This window comes from Castor canadensis, chromosome 4 (genome assembly GCF_047511655.1).
Source record: "Castor canadensis chromosome 4, mCasCan1.hap1v2, whole genome shotgun sequence".
NCBI lineage: Eukaryota > Metazoa > Chordata > Mammalia > Rodentia > Castoridae > Castor > Castor canadensis.
The window spans coordinates 140772914-140790988 of NC_133389.1; the positions used below are offsets into that span (position 1 = coordinate 140772914).

The 18075-nt window shown below is 42.4% G+C and overlaps 1 pseudogene; it reads right to left on the bottom strand.

The window, feature by feature from the left end:
* Positions 1-13798: 13798 nt before the first annotated feature.
* Positions 13799-17870, bottom strand: LOC109692022 (lysine-specific demethylase 3A pseudogene; annotated as a pseudogene).
* Between the last annotated feature and the right edge of the window lie 205 nt (positions 17871-18075).

Genomic DNA, 18075 nt, shown 5'->3' on the forward strand with positions numbered 1-18075 from the left:
ATCTTGGACAGCACACATCTGAAGGCTTGATCAGATTAACTTGGAACTTTTAACTAAAACAGATTGTGTTGTTTCATTTTTGGTCTTTTTCCCCATCTCTAGAGGGAGGGCACATCAGCATAGTCCCCCCATGTGAATTTAATTATTTTGCCATATTCAGACACTGACATGATACTTCCAAGTTTGAGAAATATTTTTTGCAGTTGTGCATAAAAGATTTTATACTTACAAATCAAATTTCTTAAAGAAAATTTAGGGTGTCTTTCATAAACAGTAATTACTATGTAATCTGAAAAAACCACTTTGTAAGGACTTTAATTTTTCTTACACTAAAACAGCAACCTTATTGGGAAGATTATTCTCATTATTTCTTCAAACTGAAAAAAATAGGGTTTTTTTTTTTTTTTCAAAGAAAGCTATAGAGATTTTAAAAAGGCCATGGCTGCTTGATTCCCAAAACCTGGACTTCTGACCAGCACATGTATTGTGCTGTCTCCATCTCTTTCCCACTCAAAACTGATCCCATCAGAGTAGATAAACCCACAACGATTACTTCTATCCTTCCTCGTTACTCATCTCTTTCACCTCCCAACGCATGAACTTGTTACACTGTGTCTGTGACAAAAGGCATAGCCTATAATTCAGGAATATATAATTTCCACCTCACTAATGGATGAGTGAGGTTACCATAGGATAACCACCTACTGTGTGCTGTGTATTTCACACACATCACATTTTGTCTACAACTCCATGTGTCAGGATGAGGAAACTGAATCCAAAGAGATTAAGTTTCATACTTAAACAACTAGGCTATCAGAAGTGGAGCTAAAACACTGCCTGTGAAATTCCAAATCCTGTGCCCTTCTAGAATAACTTGGTCTCCCAGATACTTATAACAGCTAACTAGCTTTGCTAAGTTATCTATGATCGGGGAGGCACTGTGATGATAAAATAACCCAGTTTTAGGGCTAATCCCAGCTGGAGACGAGTACCATAGCTATGTGACCTGGCTAAAGCCCTTTATGCTTCATCTGTAAGAAGTGTTCCCTTCCCAAGCAGAAGGTTTTATGTTCCTCACTTGTGCTGTTATAGTGCAAATATAGGTAAAGTGTGCAAAATCTGAATATTGTACAAGATTATATACTGAAGTATAAGCAAATTGTTGAAGAAAATCTAGGTTAATTGAATGGTCACATTAAAAGAGGCTTATTCACATGATAAAAGTGAGAGCACACATGGGAGGGGTGAGGATAGGTAAGACACCTAAAAAATTAGCTAGCATTTGTTGCCCTAAACGCAGAGAAACTAAAGCAGATACCTTAAAAGCAACTGAGGCCAATTGGAAAAGGGGACCAGGAACTAGAGAAAAGGTTAGATCAAAAAGAATTAACCTAGAAGGTGACACACACGCACAGGAAATTAATGTCAGTCAACTCCCTGTATAGCTATCCTTATTGCAACCAGCAAAAACACTTTTTTCTTCCTATTATTGCTTATACTCTCTCTTCAACAAAATTAGAGATAAGGGCAAAATAGTTTCTGCCGGGGGTTGGGGGAGGGAGGGAGGGGACAGAGCGGGTCGTAAGGGAGGGGGTGAGGACGGGGGAGAAATGACCCAAGGCTTGTATGCACATATGAATAATAAAACAATAAAAAAAAATTTTTAAAGGCTTATTATTAATGTTCTGGGAAACATTCCTCTTTTTTATTTTATTGTACTTTTATTTTTATTTTACTGGTCGCACTGGAGTTTTAATTCAGGGCCTCATGCTTGATAGGCAGGAGCTCTTACTGTAAGGTACTGCTAAATAAAGACCACACCATGTGTGGAAAGGAAAGATTTATTAAGAATCCAGACCAAAGGGCTGTCACGCTCAGGTTCGGAGTGAAGCAGCTTGGCTGAATTGGGTAGTGGGCTTTATAGGAGGGGCCAAGCCATGGGGGAGGGACAGAGAGTCTGGTCTCTTGATTATCTGTGACCACTAGATGAAACAGGTCAACATACCTGGTTAGTTGAGTAACTGGAAGTTCCTGAGTTGTTTTGCAGGCTGAGAAACAATCAGGCAGTGAGAAACAAATAGTCATAAATCAGGGGGTCTGGTTTCGGTGCTAGCCTTGGGAACTTCCACCCACCCCAAGAATGCCAGGGACCTAATATTCCAGCTGTTTGTTGGTATTATGGGCGCTGATCAATCTAGCTGCTTTGTGCTGAGCGGGGGTGTCGTTAAGGGGGGGGGGGGTTGGCTGGAATTCAGAAATTTGTGAGGTCCCCAGTAGCAGAGGCTGATAGTTTTTCCCAGGCTTCATTTGCAGACAAGGTCAATGGTTGGGAGAAGGTTGTAGTAGCATCTGGTGGGAAGTCTGTCTGCTGAGTTCCCTGAATGATCCTGGAGGCATCTAGGGTTAAAGAGCATTTTCCTGGTTTAAGGGTTTGTATTTCCATAGCATCATTACATTTGCAGCTGCTTTTCTTTCTGTAGTAGCCTCTATAATGGACCTAATAGATCGTACAACCAAGGGAAGGAAGCAGGGAAGTACTGTGCACACTCCCAGAATTAGGCCCACTCCCCCCACCAGTGTTTTAAATCTACCTTATGGCAGAAAACCATCCTCCAAACAAGCTGTTAGGATCCCAGCCTTTCCAAGTATGGACAGGGACATGGGCAAGCTTTGTCATTCCCTCAGTGATCTCCTCTACGGCTTTTCCTTCATCATCAATCTGCAGGCAGCAGTTGCTCAGGTTAAACTTTCCACAAACTCCTCCCTCAGGCTAGCAAATAGTCCAAAAGCAAGCAGTTTTGATAGATAGCATTGCGCATCTTAGTGCCTTGTTTTGCCAGCAAATTGAGGGCTCTAGCAGTCTCATGAAGCAGGTAAATTGATTATCCTGGGAGCACACTTGATGTGAATGCATGACCCGATAAGAGAGCCTGTACAGGAATAGTAAGTGTGGAACAGTAAAGTCTTAGTAACAGTACTTCCTGCCCATGCAATGCACATGCATGGGTCACAGGAGGAGGGTTTCTGGGCTGTGAAGGGAAAGCAGATCGAGAGCCAGATGAGGACTAAGAACTTATGCAGGAGTGGAAGAGGGAGAGGGTTTACAAGGGAGACATAGCCGCATAGGGCCCAGTGGTACACAAGAGTACTCATCCTTTGCTGAAGTGGAAGAGCCTGAAGTGGGTAGGCAATGTTTTTTTTTTTTCCTTGAGAGGTGCTGCCATTGTAGGGGTCTTGTTGAGCTTTGACAGCAGTGGGCATTGTGAGGATGGCCAGATGAGGGCTGGTCCACTGAGGTCCCAACAGAGAGGGTCAAAGATCCTTGAGGAGAACAGGATCCCCTGGTTTAACAGAAATTGTTATGGGGCCCTCTGAGGGGTGGGGCAGGATCTGGTCTGCATGCTCTCTGAGAAGTTCCCAGAGGAGGTTAAGATAAGGTCAGCCAGAGGAGCAGAGTCTGTTGAAGGCAAGTTTTCTAAGAGAAATGGGTGGCCATACATTATTTAAGACCCAAATAGGAATATTAGGAGGAGCATAAAAAGGTATCTACTGAAGGCTGTATTTTAGGATCCAGATTCTGTGAAATCCTGTAACTCCCAAGAAAGCTTTAAGCTGCTTTTATGGTATGGGGAAGTGGGAAACAGAGGATTGGGTTGATTTACTCATGACTCAGGGAGTGAGTCTGTCCCTTTAAGAACACACCCAGGTAGGTGACCTGAGGGAGACATAATTGAGCCTTCTTCTTAGAGACTTTGTATCCCCAGAGGCCAGAAAGTTTTAAAAAGGACTCATTTGCCCTGCAGATGAGGGGCTCTGTAGCTCTGCACTGAAGTAAGTCATATTGAAGAAGGGTGGCCTCTGGGTAGTGCCAACCTAATGAGTCTGGTTAGAGTCTGTCCACAAAGATGAGGGCTGTCTTTAAATTCTTGTGGCAAAACTGACCAGGTTAGTTGCTATGAAGCATTTGTGGGACCTTTAAAGGCAAATAGAGGCTGTCAGAATGCAGGTTAAATGTAGTACTTTCGGATAAAAAAGAGCTTTAGCTCATTATTTTACATAAACTGACACTTTTAACTCTGTAAAAGTTTGTATCATATTTAGATAAAGTTATAAGGTGGTCATTTTAGAGACCTTTGCATGAGCAAGTACATAAATGAACTCTGATTTAGTATTCTTAGATTATAGTCAACTTTAACTTTATCATACACTGAAGCTTTTATTATACACTTTTAAAACTTACTCAGACCTTCATACAACATACTAAATCCTTTGATGGTTTGTCCTTATCCTTCCTATTTGAAACAATCTTTAGGACAGACTCTTCTTTACAAGATCCTTTCTCATCCAAAAAACCATTCCTTTTTCCTTCAACTTCTCAAAAATACATTCAATACCTATCTATATCCTTTCCAGTTGTTTACTTTGTAATGTATTTTAAAATTAACTTTTATAAGAATTTTAAATTTAAATAAAACTGTCTTTCCTTTTTGGCTGGTGGATGAGACCATCCACCCCCACCATGGACATCTGTGAAGGATAAAGCTTACCTGAGAAGTCAGATAGCACCAAGTACATGATTGAGGCCTACCTGCTACTTGGACAGTTACCCTGGGCTCCTCTGAGGTGATAATGAAGGGGGCCAAGGTCCCAGGGCCACATCAGTCTTCTGCCGCCAGGCCCAAGAGGTCCATGAGGCCTTCATTCTGTTGAGAGAGGGAGTGGGAGACTGACCTACCTTGCAGAGACAAAGAGGGGCAGTCGTCCTTCCAGTGTCCATTCTGGCCACATTGTGGACAGGGTCCTGGCAGCGGGTGAGGTGAAGGGCAGTTTTTTGCCCAATGTCTTGTCTGGTTGCACTTAAACCAGGCCCCTGGAGGCGTGTGTGGTCTGGCCTGTCTCAAAGTTGGAGGAGGTAGCCTCACAGCAGCTGCCAAGATCTGGGCCTTTTGCTGGTCTCAAGTCTCATCTCAGTTGTTAAATACCTTAAATGCCATTTTCCCAAGATCTCCCTGGGGGATTTGAGGACCATCCTCTGCCTGTTTAAGTTTTTTTAGAATATCAGGGAAAGATTGGGAAATAAAATGAGAGTTAAGAATAATTGGGTTAGGTATTTAAATTCTTTAATATAGGAGGCTGAGTTATTAGAGAAGGAGTTAAATCTCTTCAATCTGAGAGAGGTCAGTCATGGAAAAGAGCACATGAACTCTGATAATGCCGTCAGCTCCTACTACCTCCAAGAGTGGGTAGAGATGGGCTGGGCGTGCTTGGGAGGAGGTATTGGAGCAGGTATGGGACACAGGTGGGGAGGAGAAGAGTGAGGGTGCAGCAGGGGCTGAGGGCAAGGCTGGCGGTGTTGGTTCCTGAGGAGCCGATGGGTCAGGGTCAATAGTGACTACTGTAGAAGGGGAAGAGGGTGGCAGATGTTTGGGAGAGCCAGCAGGGGTGAAATAAGGGTGGTCTGAGTCATGGAAGGATAGGGTGGGAGAAGAGATTGATGTAGAAGACTGGCAGGAGGAGTTGGGAGGTGGGCAGATGGAGCCTGTGAGGTCACAAGTAAGAGAAGAGTCTTCTGACGGGTTCAGTGGGAGAGAGAGACACAGACTTTGGGGGGGGGGTTGTCGCTGGCAAGGAGGATTTGAACAGCGTTACAAGATTGGAGCAGGGAGGGTTGAGAGCAGAGAGAAAGGAAAGCTTGGACAAATGGAATTTCGGATCACTTGCCATTGCGATGGCAGAAATTGTCAAGATCTAGAAGTGTGTGAAAATCAGTCACTTAGGCTTTATATCGTCTTGGAGACCAAGGGGGAGGGTGCAAAGAAGGCATCCTGGTGGACACGTCTAATGTATGGAGGTCCCCATAATGTAGAAGGAGAGAGAGAGAGAGAGAGAGAAAGAGAAAGAGAGGCAGGTGCCTTGGTGAGTTTACCCTTCAGGCCAATACAGATCTAGGTCAAGATCTAGCCTCTCTTACGTGACTCAGGCAAGGAGAGCAAAATCGTCTGGTTGCCATTTGGTCACAGTAAGCTGGAGGGGCTGTTGAGCTCTCATCCTAGGCAGAGGAAAGGAAAACAGAGAGGGAGAACTAGAGAGAGTGAGAGAGAATAGGAGTGTCACCCGAACGGGTTCCCAAGGGCGGATGTCCCTGGCCTGGGTTGCCATCCAATGGAAAATGTCCCAACCAGTTAGCCAGGTGTCCCTGTGCTAAGTGGGGGGCACCCAGCAGGCGGAGAGAGGTGTACCTGGCATAGCGCTACAACTTCCAGACCAGGCAGAGCAGGTAGCCCTGGCAGGAGGGTGACACAGAGTCTGAGGAGTAGGTCAGGTGGAGAGCCATGGAAGAGAAAGGCTAATGATGGATGGAAAATCCAGCAAGACAGTAAGGTCTGAAATCCACAGTCCAGAGGCACGTGGGGTCAATTCAGCAGTCTGGGTTTAGGAGAGGGCAGGACATGAAGGCCAAGGGAGCAGCCCCAGGCCAGAGCATCCTGTTAACCTCTCCCAGATTTCAGCACCAGATGTAAGGTCCTGCCGAATAAAGACCATGCCATGTGTGGAAAGAAAAGATTTATTAGGAATCCAGACCGCAGGGCTGTCACTCTTGGGTTTGGAGTGAAGCGGCTTGGCTGAATTTGGTAGTGGGCTTTATAGTAGGGGCCAAGCCATGGGGGAGGGAGAGAGAGTCTGGTCTCTGATTATCTGTGACCACCAGATGGAACAGGTCAACATACCTGGCTGGTTGAGTAACTGGAAGTTCCTGGGTTGTTTTGCAAGCTGAGAAACAATCAGGCAGGAAGAAACAAGTGGTCATAAATCAGGGGGTCTGGTTTTGGTGCTAGCCTTGGTACCTTCCACCAACCCCAAGAATGCTAGGGACCTAACACTTACGGCTTGAGCCTCTCCCACAGCTCTTTTTTTTTTTTTTTTTTTTTTTGATGGATTTTTTTTAAATTGTACTGGGGCTTGAACTCAGGCTTCATGTCTCTACCACCTGAGTCACTCTTCCATACATGTGATGGGTTTTTTGATTTAAGGTCTCTCAGACTATTAGCTCTTGGCTGGCTTTGAACTGTAATCCTCCTGATCACTTTCCTTCTGAGTAGCTAAGATTACAAAGTGAGCCTCAGGCACCTGGCTCAAATATTGTTTAGCTAGAAATATTAAATCCAATTGAGTGGGTAAGGAAAATATTTAATATCACATTAAATAATTTATCTTATTTCTTGGAAGTCATATTTGCTCAAGAGCAATGCCTCAATGATCATTTGTTTAATCTTGATTTTAAATGGATATATAAATTATTTAAAAGTATAATAACAAGACTGAGTCTGGGAATGCTGGTGCATGTCTATAAACCTAGCTATTCAGGAGCCAGAAATAGGAGGACCATTTGCCTGGGCAAAAGTTCAAAATATGAAAAGAAAAAAAGAGTGTTATCACACAAGCCTCACTGAAATGGTGAAAGATAAGCCCTGGGAAGGATGTAAGACCCCAGGTGGATTATCACTGATGAATACCTCAGATTTAAAGGAAATAGCTGCAACCAAGATTTGATAGTAGACTAATATGGGGAAAGAAAGAATACAATCAAATTGAGCCACTCAACCACAATGATGAAATCAATGATTATATGGCTTAAATTGTTCTTTTCCAAAAACCATGAGCAAACCACTTAATCTCTGAGTCACAATTCCTTCCTCTAAATTGTAGAATGAAACTAAATAACCCCTTGCATTTCTGCTGCTCTATGACTACACAGCTCAATTACATGCCAGAGGGATGCAGTCTAGCCCCACTCCAATCCCAGGCCCTCAAAGCCAAGAAACTGGTCTTTACCATGCTAATCCACATGCATGTATGTAATTGTGGAGAAATGACTATCTTAGTTTCCCATCTTCAGGCACCACATACCTTTAGCTTAGAAATTCCTTGGGAGATCAGAGCACTTGGTTCACAAGATGAAATAATCAGACATGAAAGTACACCAGTTCCTCCTATTGTTTTGTTGAGTTTTTATAATCCCTGCTACTCAGTGGTTACCTGCTTTAACGGAAGGATGGTACGGGCTCTGAAAACAAGCACTTTAAATGCAAATATTGACTTTATACTCAAGCTCACAGAGGAAAGTAAATTTAAAGGTCTTGTTCCTTCAGAAATGCCTATCTGCAGTTATGAAATCTGAGTCCAGGAGCCCAGCTTTATTTGGTAGACAGAGTTCATGCCAGAAGGAGCACTGGTCTAGGAGTCAGAAGACCACTAGTTCCAGCTCTGCCTCTTCCTAAGTTTGTGCTTCTGTGAAAACTTATTTGAGGTCTTCTTTTTATCTCTAAAATAAAAAGGACTGAATTTCACTAGATGGTCCCCTAAGCCCCTTTCTTGACTCTCAAATTATGATTTTCAAAAGGGCCCAAAACTCTTTAGGCCCTATCCAAAAATCAACCCATGGCCTTGCTACTGAATTCCAGCATCCCTTGGTGCAGCAGGAGAGGAACCAAGCAGATACAAAGACCATGTTTCTGAATAAGTGAGTGAGAAGATCCCATACTCACTAAAGCTTAAGTGCTCCTGGCCTCAGTCTCCACAAACTATCCCAGAGAACAGCATTACAGTCAGTACTCCTCATTGACAATGTCCTCAGAACTATGAGCAAACTGAAAGAGGAAATGATGAGCATGCTGTATGACACACAAGAGGCACTCACATTTGTTGAATGAAGGAGACTGAAGAATGGTGGTTTTACTTACCTTCAACAGCCAGTGTGGAAATAAAGAGCCCAGCTTGTGGAAATAAAAAAACAAGCTTTTTCCCAGTCTACAGGTACTCCTAGAAATCACCAAGGTGTGGTATATTCTGCAACATGGACAGTGCGGTCCATGAGTTTTAGTTAAGCAGTGAATCAAGTTTTGGAACTGCTTCTAGCTAAATGTCTAGCTGAATTCTACTCCATCCCTCAAGTATATCCAACCTGGTTGACACTTATCTGTCATCCCACCCCCTCAACTCACAAACTTGGCAGAAAATAATCCTATTGACTTTTTTTTTTTTTTTTGCGGTACTGGGGCTTGAATTCAGGGCCTATACCTTGTACCACTCCACCAGTCCTTTATTTCAAGATGGGGTCTCTTGGAACTATTTTGCCCAAGCTGGCTTCAAACCTCGATTCTTCTCTGCCTCCTGAGTAGCTAGGATTACAGGCATGAGCCACTGGTGCCTGGCTCCTATTGACTTTATGAGATAACTTAAAGGAAACACTGAGCACTACACAGTGCATCATCTATGTCCAGGTTTTTTTTTTTAATCTAAAGTAGCAGAGAGAGGTGTGATTAGCTACTGAAAACCCAGCAATACAGTTCTACTTGTATGTCCTGTAATTGAGACTATCTTGCACCAAGGACAAGAACTTGCTGTTTTTATACTTCATTTTGCCTCCTTCCTAACTCTTCCAACTTCCTTTTCTAGTGGATAGTTAGACCGTTCTGAATATTTTTGCTTCTTTTTTTAGCATCCCAATAGCATCAATAATCTCCTTAGCAGCCTGTATTGGCTCAGATTTGCTGTTCGAATATTACAAAATGAGCACCCAGCCAATTCTTAGGGTGTAAAGAAAGTATGCCACTACCACCACCCCAGCTCAGTGACAAAGGCTCTGCTGAGTTACTGGGAAAGCCACTTGAACTTCCACAGGCATCCGTTTCCTCATCAGGAAAGTGAGTAAGCTGAGTCATTTTACAGGCCTCCCAGCTCTGACAATCCTTGATTGCAACTGAGAATGGCAATTCATCGTTGAATATGCTAATCAACTAGAGAATTCTCCTGTGCTGTGCAGAATATTTTATATCATTAAAAAGGAGGCATAGTTCAACAATACCTTCTCCTGGCATGAACTGCAGTGATGTCCACCTGGGTCCCAGTCTAGTGGTTGCTCAAGTACAGGTGTGTGTGGGGTGGTATATTGTGGTGGCCCAGTGCTGGGGGTAAAGAGATTGGAGGGTGGTCAGGTATGAATTAACTCATCACAGAAATCATTGTGGATTTCTTAAGAGCACAATAAGTATAATAATAACATAACGAAAATGAGAACAATGCCTAATGTTTATTTGGGGCTCATCAGGTGCTATTTAATCTATACCTTAGGAGATAGTTACACATTAAAATGCCATCTTTCTGTCTCTATCTTGCAGGATAGGATTCTGAGGCCCAGGAAGGTCAAGTGCTTAAGGTCAAAGTGCTAATAAATGGAAGGGCCAGAACTTGAGCTCGTTTTGGCCCTGGCACCCATTCCCTTAGCCACTGGGGTCCTCAAAGTCAGCAAGCAGGTTTTCTCACCACCACCACTACACCATCTCCTCACTCACCCCCCCGACATCCTGCAAATGCAGTGCCCTGGGTTGAAACATCCCCCTTCTAACTGGGAAGGGGCAGGTCAGGGTTTGTGCCCTCATTACCAGCCAGTTACATAGTGTTCCAGTGACATTCACCTCCTCCCCATCCTCACCTTCAGAAGGCCCTGTGGTTTCCTTCCTACTTCCTCTAACTTTGTCATAGCCTCTGCTGTTTTGCAAACCTCAATCATCATCCTGACACTGCTCATCTGGGTGGATACCTGGAAACTACCCCTCTGAAAGGTGATTGCTTACCTAAACAATAGCACTTGTTGCCATCCCAACTGGTAGAAGGGCCCTGGATGCCCTGCATGACGCAGAGGATGGCTCAGATGTAGGGTAGATTTCCCGGCTGGCATGGCACCAGCCACCCACACTCTTTGCATCACCACCCTCATAGCCTTCCTGGGCCTGCTAGTCTGCCTTCCCAAAGCCAGATACAACACCTGTGTGAAGGACCAGGATTTCACCAGCTGACTTGGTGCTGGAACTGACCCTGATCCCTATGTGTTGGGTAGCCCCCATATCATCATCTGGGGCTTGTAAAAGTTCTCAAACTCTAAACCAATTCACTTGTATCAACCATAACACCACCACCAACAACAAAAAAATCAGTGATTGGTCCAGGAGGTCATGGTCGCCTAATAATAACTATCACAAAAGACTGGGCTAGACCACCAGCTTGCACAGATGCCACCACAACCATACACAGTGATATCTGTATACCAACTGTCTGCTCAATCTCATAATGACACCGCTCTTATTAGTTATTGTGGCCAAGGACTAGTGTCTCAAAGTAGTTTATGTAATCCTTCTCATTTTTGTTTTTAAAAATTTCCTTACTCCAATCTCTTTGAATACACCCATAGTTCCCTCTGTCCTGAATATCCCCATTACAATGCTCTGCTATATCAGATAAATATCATTCTTGGTGACGATCTCTCTGGCTAATTATCTTTTATTTAGGTTGAAAGTTTTTAACAAGCACCTGGTGGCAGATACCTCCCTTTACTTGAGTTGGGCTGCCTCTGTCTCCCGTCTTTGGCCATGTAGAGTGTAGACAGAGGTGGAAATCTGGAATGTTGTAAATGGCCCTCGTGGTTCCAGGGTTTCAAACTCTATATAGTTTTCTTAGTCTGTTCAGCTTGCTACGTCAGAATACCATGGACATAGTGGCTTATAAACATCAGAATTTATTTCTTGTAGTTCTAAAGGTCAGGAAGTCCAAGATCAAAGTGCCAGCAGTCTGTCTGCTGAAGGCTACATTTCCCCTAGAAAGCCGTTGAGTTCTCCAGCCTAGGAGGCCTTCTGTGAAGATATTAATGTTACTTATTCATGTGGGTTCTACCCTTATGCTCTGTCACCTCTCAAATGTCCCGTCTCCTAATACTTTAAGGATTAGGGTTTCAACATACTCATTTGGGATTGAGCACAAACAACTATCTACAGCAATGGCCCTTTATTCTGCCTCTGCTAAGTCCTATTTCTTCTTTGAGGACCTCTGAGTATTTCACTAAGAATTGCATCTGAGGATGAGGGAGTGGAGCTTCTTAACAATGGAGACTTCTCCACTTGAACAAAGTTATTCAAGAGGTAGTGAGACTTGACAGTTTTGGTTTTTTATTTGTTTGTTTTACCTTTTTGCAGGTTTTATATTTTCCAGAGTTTTTAATCCATTGAATGACAGATTCAAGAAAATGACTTGAGGCTCATCTTGGACTGTACTGCTAGAGAGTTTTTTTTGGCTTGGGTTGTAAATCCAAAAAGATGATGGCTTGAAACCTCTGGGTCTTCTTCCACATCTGTTCCATGCCTGGAAGGTGGAGCTCCAGGACACATCCCCATCTTGAGAGGCAAACCTGAAGCTGTGGACCTAGCAGGAAGAGTTGTTTCAGTCCTGGCCTTACCTAATAATATAGGCTATCTGTAGGAGGAGCAGCTGCTGTGTGGAGAGAAGCCTCTGGGACCCACAGAGACACACACTCTCCTTCCCCTCAGGTCTCTGGAAGGTTCCCAGACCCTTGCTGGGGTGTAGCCCCTAGAACAGCAAGTACCAAAGAACCAAGACTTCCAAGCCTTTTGATCTCTGGTTCCTGAGCCCTGTTTGATCTGTTACCTTGTTCCCTCTAGGAGTGGGGACTTCTGGTCACCAGATGCCCCAGACTCTATATTTCAGCCATTGTATGTATCTACCTATACCCATCCCTGGTCTTATAAATTTGGTATTTTCTTTAAACAAGGTGTATTAAGGGTTTTTTTTTTTTTTGAGGAAGTGGGTGAGACAATCTTGCTATATAACCCAGGCTGGCCTGGAACTCATGATCAGCCTGCCTCAGCAGGCCTTGGATTATAAACCTGTACCACCTATAGAATTCCTCTTTGATTTTAGTTAATTAAAAAGTAGACAGAAAAGTGATTAAGATATCCCAAAAGAAGTGGCCAAAAATCATATGATGAATAAGTGATAGAATTAAAATTCTAGTCCCATTTTTATGACTCCAAAACCAGAACCCTGTCCAGGACTTTTATTTCATGTAAATCTATGTAAACCCTCAATAATATTAGTAATATGTTAACTGTAATCATTATCATTAATATCATTCCACTTCATAAACCAGACAAGTTGAACAATTGTATAAGAATGAATTGAAGGCTTGCTTGCTGCCATATGGCACAACTTGAATACTGGGAAATGGTATCAGTAAATGGGCTAATTGGGTTGTGACGATCTAAGATGGCATCACGTTTCTTTTTATTTTCAATTGCTGGGGATCAAATTCATGATAGCATCACTTTTTTTCACCAAGAGTATTTTCTAAAGTTTTTATTTTATGAATGTTTTAATGTAAATACTTGATTAGAAAAGTTTCATTTAAATTAAGACTCCATTTAACTAAGGATAGGTAACTGCAAGAATTGAACAATAGTTGATATCCACTCTATAATGCCAATCCTATGCAATACAACATGAACTGCTTCCTAGCTGCTCATTCCTTTCATTGCTGTTTGGAACCCCGAGGAGGGGGAGGGGATACGCAGACAACCATGAAACTAAATACAACCCAAATTAATTGCATGAAGGAATTCCTAATAGTTATAAATACATTTTGACTCAGCTGTCCAACCATTTAGCTGATGCATAACTTCAGGTGTCTGCTCCAGAGTTGAAAAGAGCTTTTTAGGGTTTACTAAAAGTGTTGCAGTAGGTAGGAAGTCATGCTTTAAGGATGCATGTTCTGCAAATAGTTACTATGCACAAACATTTAATATCTGTAAATACTAGAAATCTACATTAGACAGCCTTTTTTTAAAGTGAGGCAACATGATTCTCCAAGTTCACAGCAATGCTTCCTGAAGAATTTGAACAGCTGCCAATAATTCACTTCTATTGTGCCGAGGTTAAGGCATCTCTAAGTCCCTCAGGGCTTGATAAAACTGGATTCACTGGATTTCAGATAAACAACACATCTTTCACTGTATAGTAGATAACACTTTTTACCTGTAATGCATCTTTACAATGGGTAGGAGCCTGTAACAGATAATGGAATTCCTGAGTAAGTCAGAAGCATCATTTAATGTGCTCTGTAGAAATAAAATCTTCAGCCATTTTCATACAGCTATGTAAGTAAGGGCCTTATGTGAATTTCCTGCTGGGATAAATACTCCATCTCTAAGAACTGTACAATAGCCCAGCCTTGACCCCCCATGATCTTGATGCTCTTAATTCCTCTAAATTCAAGATCTGATCACAAATACAGTCAGGTGCTGCTGGATTGTCTTGACCTTGTTCTTCTGATGTCTTTTAAAGGAATTCTCATATTGTCTCCCTTCAGTGACATATATGTACCAGAAGGATCCTGGTTTCTCTCTTCAATAAATTGCCTTACTGTGAGTTCATCAGCATCTCCATCTTGAATAGTTTTAAGGACTTCTTGGTCACACCATCTTTTAGAATTCCCACATAAGGCCATAAGATTAGCTGCATCAAATCCAGCTAAATAAAGACTCATTGCTGCATATGTTCAAAATCATTAGACATTGTGGGACCCAGTCAGGCCTTACAAAGTAGTGTGGCAGTCCAGAGGCCAAATTCAGCCTGCCATCTCACCTTGTGTACTCAGTAAACTCAGGAAACCGAAGGTGGACAAGGGGATCATCAAACCTAGAAGACATCCTATCCTTAAAATCTTCTCCTGGTGGCTAGTTTTAAGTTTCAACATCATTAATCCTTTTTATTTCAAAGCAATTAGGAACAACTTAAAATTCACTCTAGAAGTTTTTTTTTTTTTTTATTCATATGTGCATACAAGGCTTGGTTCATTTCTCCCCCCTGCCCCCACCCCCTCCCTTACCACCCACTCCACCCCCTCCATCTCTCCCCCACCCCCTCAATACCCAGCAGAAACTATTTTGCCCTTATTTCTAATTTTGTTGTAGAGAGAGTATAAGCAATAACAGGAAGGGACAAGGGTTTCTGCTGGTTGAGATAAGGATAGCTATACAGGGTATTGACTCACATTGATTTCCTGTGCATGGGTGTTACCTTCTGGGTTAATTCTTTTTGATCTCACCTTTTCTCTAGTACCTGTTCCCCTTTTCCTATTGGCCTCAGTTGCATTTACGGTATCTGCTTTAGTTTCTCTGCGTTAAGGGCAACAAATGCTAGCTAATTTTTTAGGTGTCTTACCTATCCTCACACCTCCCTTGTGTGCTCTTGCTTTTATCATGTGCTCATAGTCTAATCCCATTGTTGTGTTTGTCCTTGATCTAATGTCCACATATGAGGGAGAACATATGATTTTTGGTCTTTTGGGCCAGGCTAACCTCACTCAGAATGATGTTCTCCAATTCCATCCATTTACCAGCGAATGATAACATTTCGTTTTTCTTCATGGCTGCATAAAATTCCATTGTGTATAGATACCACATTTTCTTTTTTTTTTTTTTCTTTTATTATTCATATGTGCATACAAGGCTTGGTTCATTTCTACCCCCTGCCCCCACCCCCTCCCTTACCACCCACTCCACCCCCTCCCCCTCCCCCCCACCCCCTCAATACCCAGCAGAAACTGTTTTCCCCTTATCTCTAATTTTGTTGTAGAGACAGTATAAGCATTAATAGGAAGGAACAAGGGGTTTTGCTGGTTGAGATAAGGATAGCTATACAGGGCATTGACTCACATTGATTTCCTGTGCATGGGTGTTACCTTCTAGGTTAATTCTTTTTGATCTAACCTTTTCTCTAGTACCTGTTCCCCTTTTCCTATTGGCCTCAGTTGCTTTTAAGGTATCTGCTTTAGTTTCTCTGCATTAAGGGCAACAAATGCTAGCTAGTTTTTTAGGTGTCTTACCTATCCTCACCCCTCCCTTGTGTGCTCTCGCGTTTATCATGTGCTCATAGTCCAATCCCCTTGTTGTGTTTGCCCTTGATCTAATGTCCGCATATGAGGGAGAACATACGATTTTTGGTCTTTTGGGCCAGGCTAACCTCACTCAGAATGATGTTCTCCAGTTCCATCCATTTACCAGCGAATGATAACATTTCGTTCTTCTTCATGGCTGCATAAAATTCCATTGTGTATAGATACCACATTTTCTTAATCCATTCGTCGGTGGTGGGGCATCTTGGCTGTTTCCATAACTTGGCTATTGTGAATAGTGCCGCAATAAACATGGGTGTGCAGGTGCCTCTGGAGTAACCTGTGTCACAGTCTTTTGGGTATATCCCCAAGAGTGGTATTGCTGGATCAAATGGTAGATCGATGTCTAGCTTTTTAAGTAGCCTCCAAATTTTTTTTCCAGAGTGGTTGTACTAGTCTACATCCCCACCAACAGTGTAAGAGGGTTCCTTTTTCCCCGCATCCTCGTCGATACTCCCAAAAGTAATCTACATGTTTAATGCAATTCCCATCAAAATTCCAATGACATTCATTAAAGAGATTGAAAAATCTACTGTTAAATTTATATGGAAACCCAAGAGGCCACGAATAGCCAAGGCAATACTCAGTCAAAAGAACAATGCAGGAGGTATCACAATACCTGACTTCAAACTATATTACAAAGCAATAACAATAAAAACAGCATGGTACTGGCGCAAAAACAGACATGAAGACCAGTGGAACAGAATAGAGGACCCAGATATGAAGCCATAAAACTATAACCAACTTGTCTTTGACAAAGGAGCTAAAAATATATGATGGAGAAATAGCAGCCTCTTCAACAAAAACTGCTGGGAAAACTGGTTAGCAGTCTGCAAAAAACTGAAACTAGATCCATGTATATCACCCTACACCAAGATTAACTCAAAGTGGATCAAGGATCTTAATATCAGACCCCAAACTCTAAAGTTGATACAGGAAAGAGTAGGAAATACTCTGGAGTTAGTAGGTATAGGTAAGAACTTTCTCAATGAAACCCCAGCAGCACAGCAACTAAGAGATAGCATAGATAAATGGGACCTCATAAAGCTAAAAAGCTTCTGTTCATCAAAAGAAATGGTCTCTAAACTGAAGAGAACACCCACAGAGTGGGAGAAAATATTTGCCAACTATACATCAGACAAAGGACTGATAACCAGAATATATAGGGAACTTAGAAGTTTTCTACTCTGGCCTCTCTAATCATTTCATTCGTCCTACAATTAACAAGGCCAACTTCCTGATTACCAAACTCTGCTGAAGAATTCAAGCTTCCAGAGTTCAGTGTTCAATTTATGATGCATTCCAGACCCTGTCCCTGACTGCCCTGGTTTTTAGCACTCCCTGAACATGTTCCGGTTGTACCTGTTCTTAAGATCTTTCAAGCACAGCAGGTATCACAGAGCCAGGTGTGAAGAGTTTCAAAAGTACTGGGCTTGTCGTCACTCCTTGAGGCTTCTGAGATAAATCAGAGGAAATGACATTTTTCCACCAAAAACACAGAGATGTCATCAAGGATTTTTTTTTTGTTAGTCCATTCCTGTCCATTTTCTTTGTTGACATTCCCACCAGTTAGGTCTACCAGCTGGTTTTAAGGAGCTATGACTGACAGAACTTAAACTGTAGGCTGGCTTGGAGACTGCCATCCCCAACAGTGAGGAATTCTGCTGGGGCAAAGTACCCAAAATAGGTTTTTCTCCAGCTAAGGAAATCTGTTTTATGTCTTCCTTTGGGGCTGGCACTGAAAAACACTTGAATTGCCTGTTTGAACAAAGATAGTTTGCCATTATTCCACATTTTGCTCTTCCAAAGCGAATGCTTTCCAATAGGATAGTTTTTCCAGGAATCTGTGTAGACATCAATTCTCTGGTTCACGTACCTATCTCTGCACCTCTCCCAAGAGAACATCTTGTAGGCAGCACTCTGTTGATTTTTACCCCTTTTTCTGATTGCAAACCCAAATCCCAAATTCACACCAAGAATATACCTAGTACAAGTTGAAGATGGTGGTGCCCACGCATCACACAGTTCTAGAACACATTGACAGACAGACCACTTCATAGCAATCCTTAAACTGATACTCTTACTGTGTAGCTCAATAGTTGACATAGCTTCCTTTTCAGAAATCACCATCTGAAAGATTATTGGCCAGGATATACTTTTCTGTATCCAAATCAATCCTCACCACATTTTTACTTAAAGGCAACCATAACCAATTGTTTCACTATGCTATATACATTTTGACAAAGCAGAAACATAGCAAAAATCATCAGGTTCTG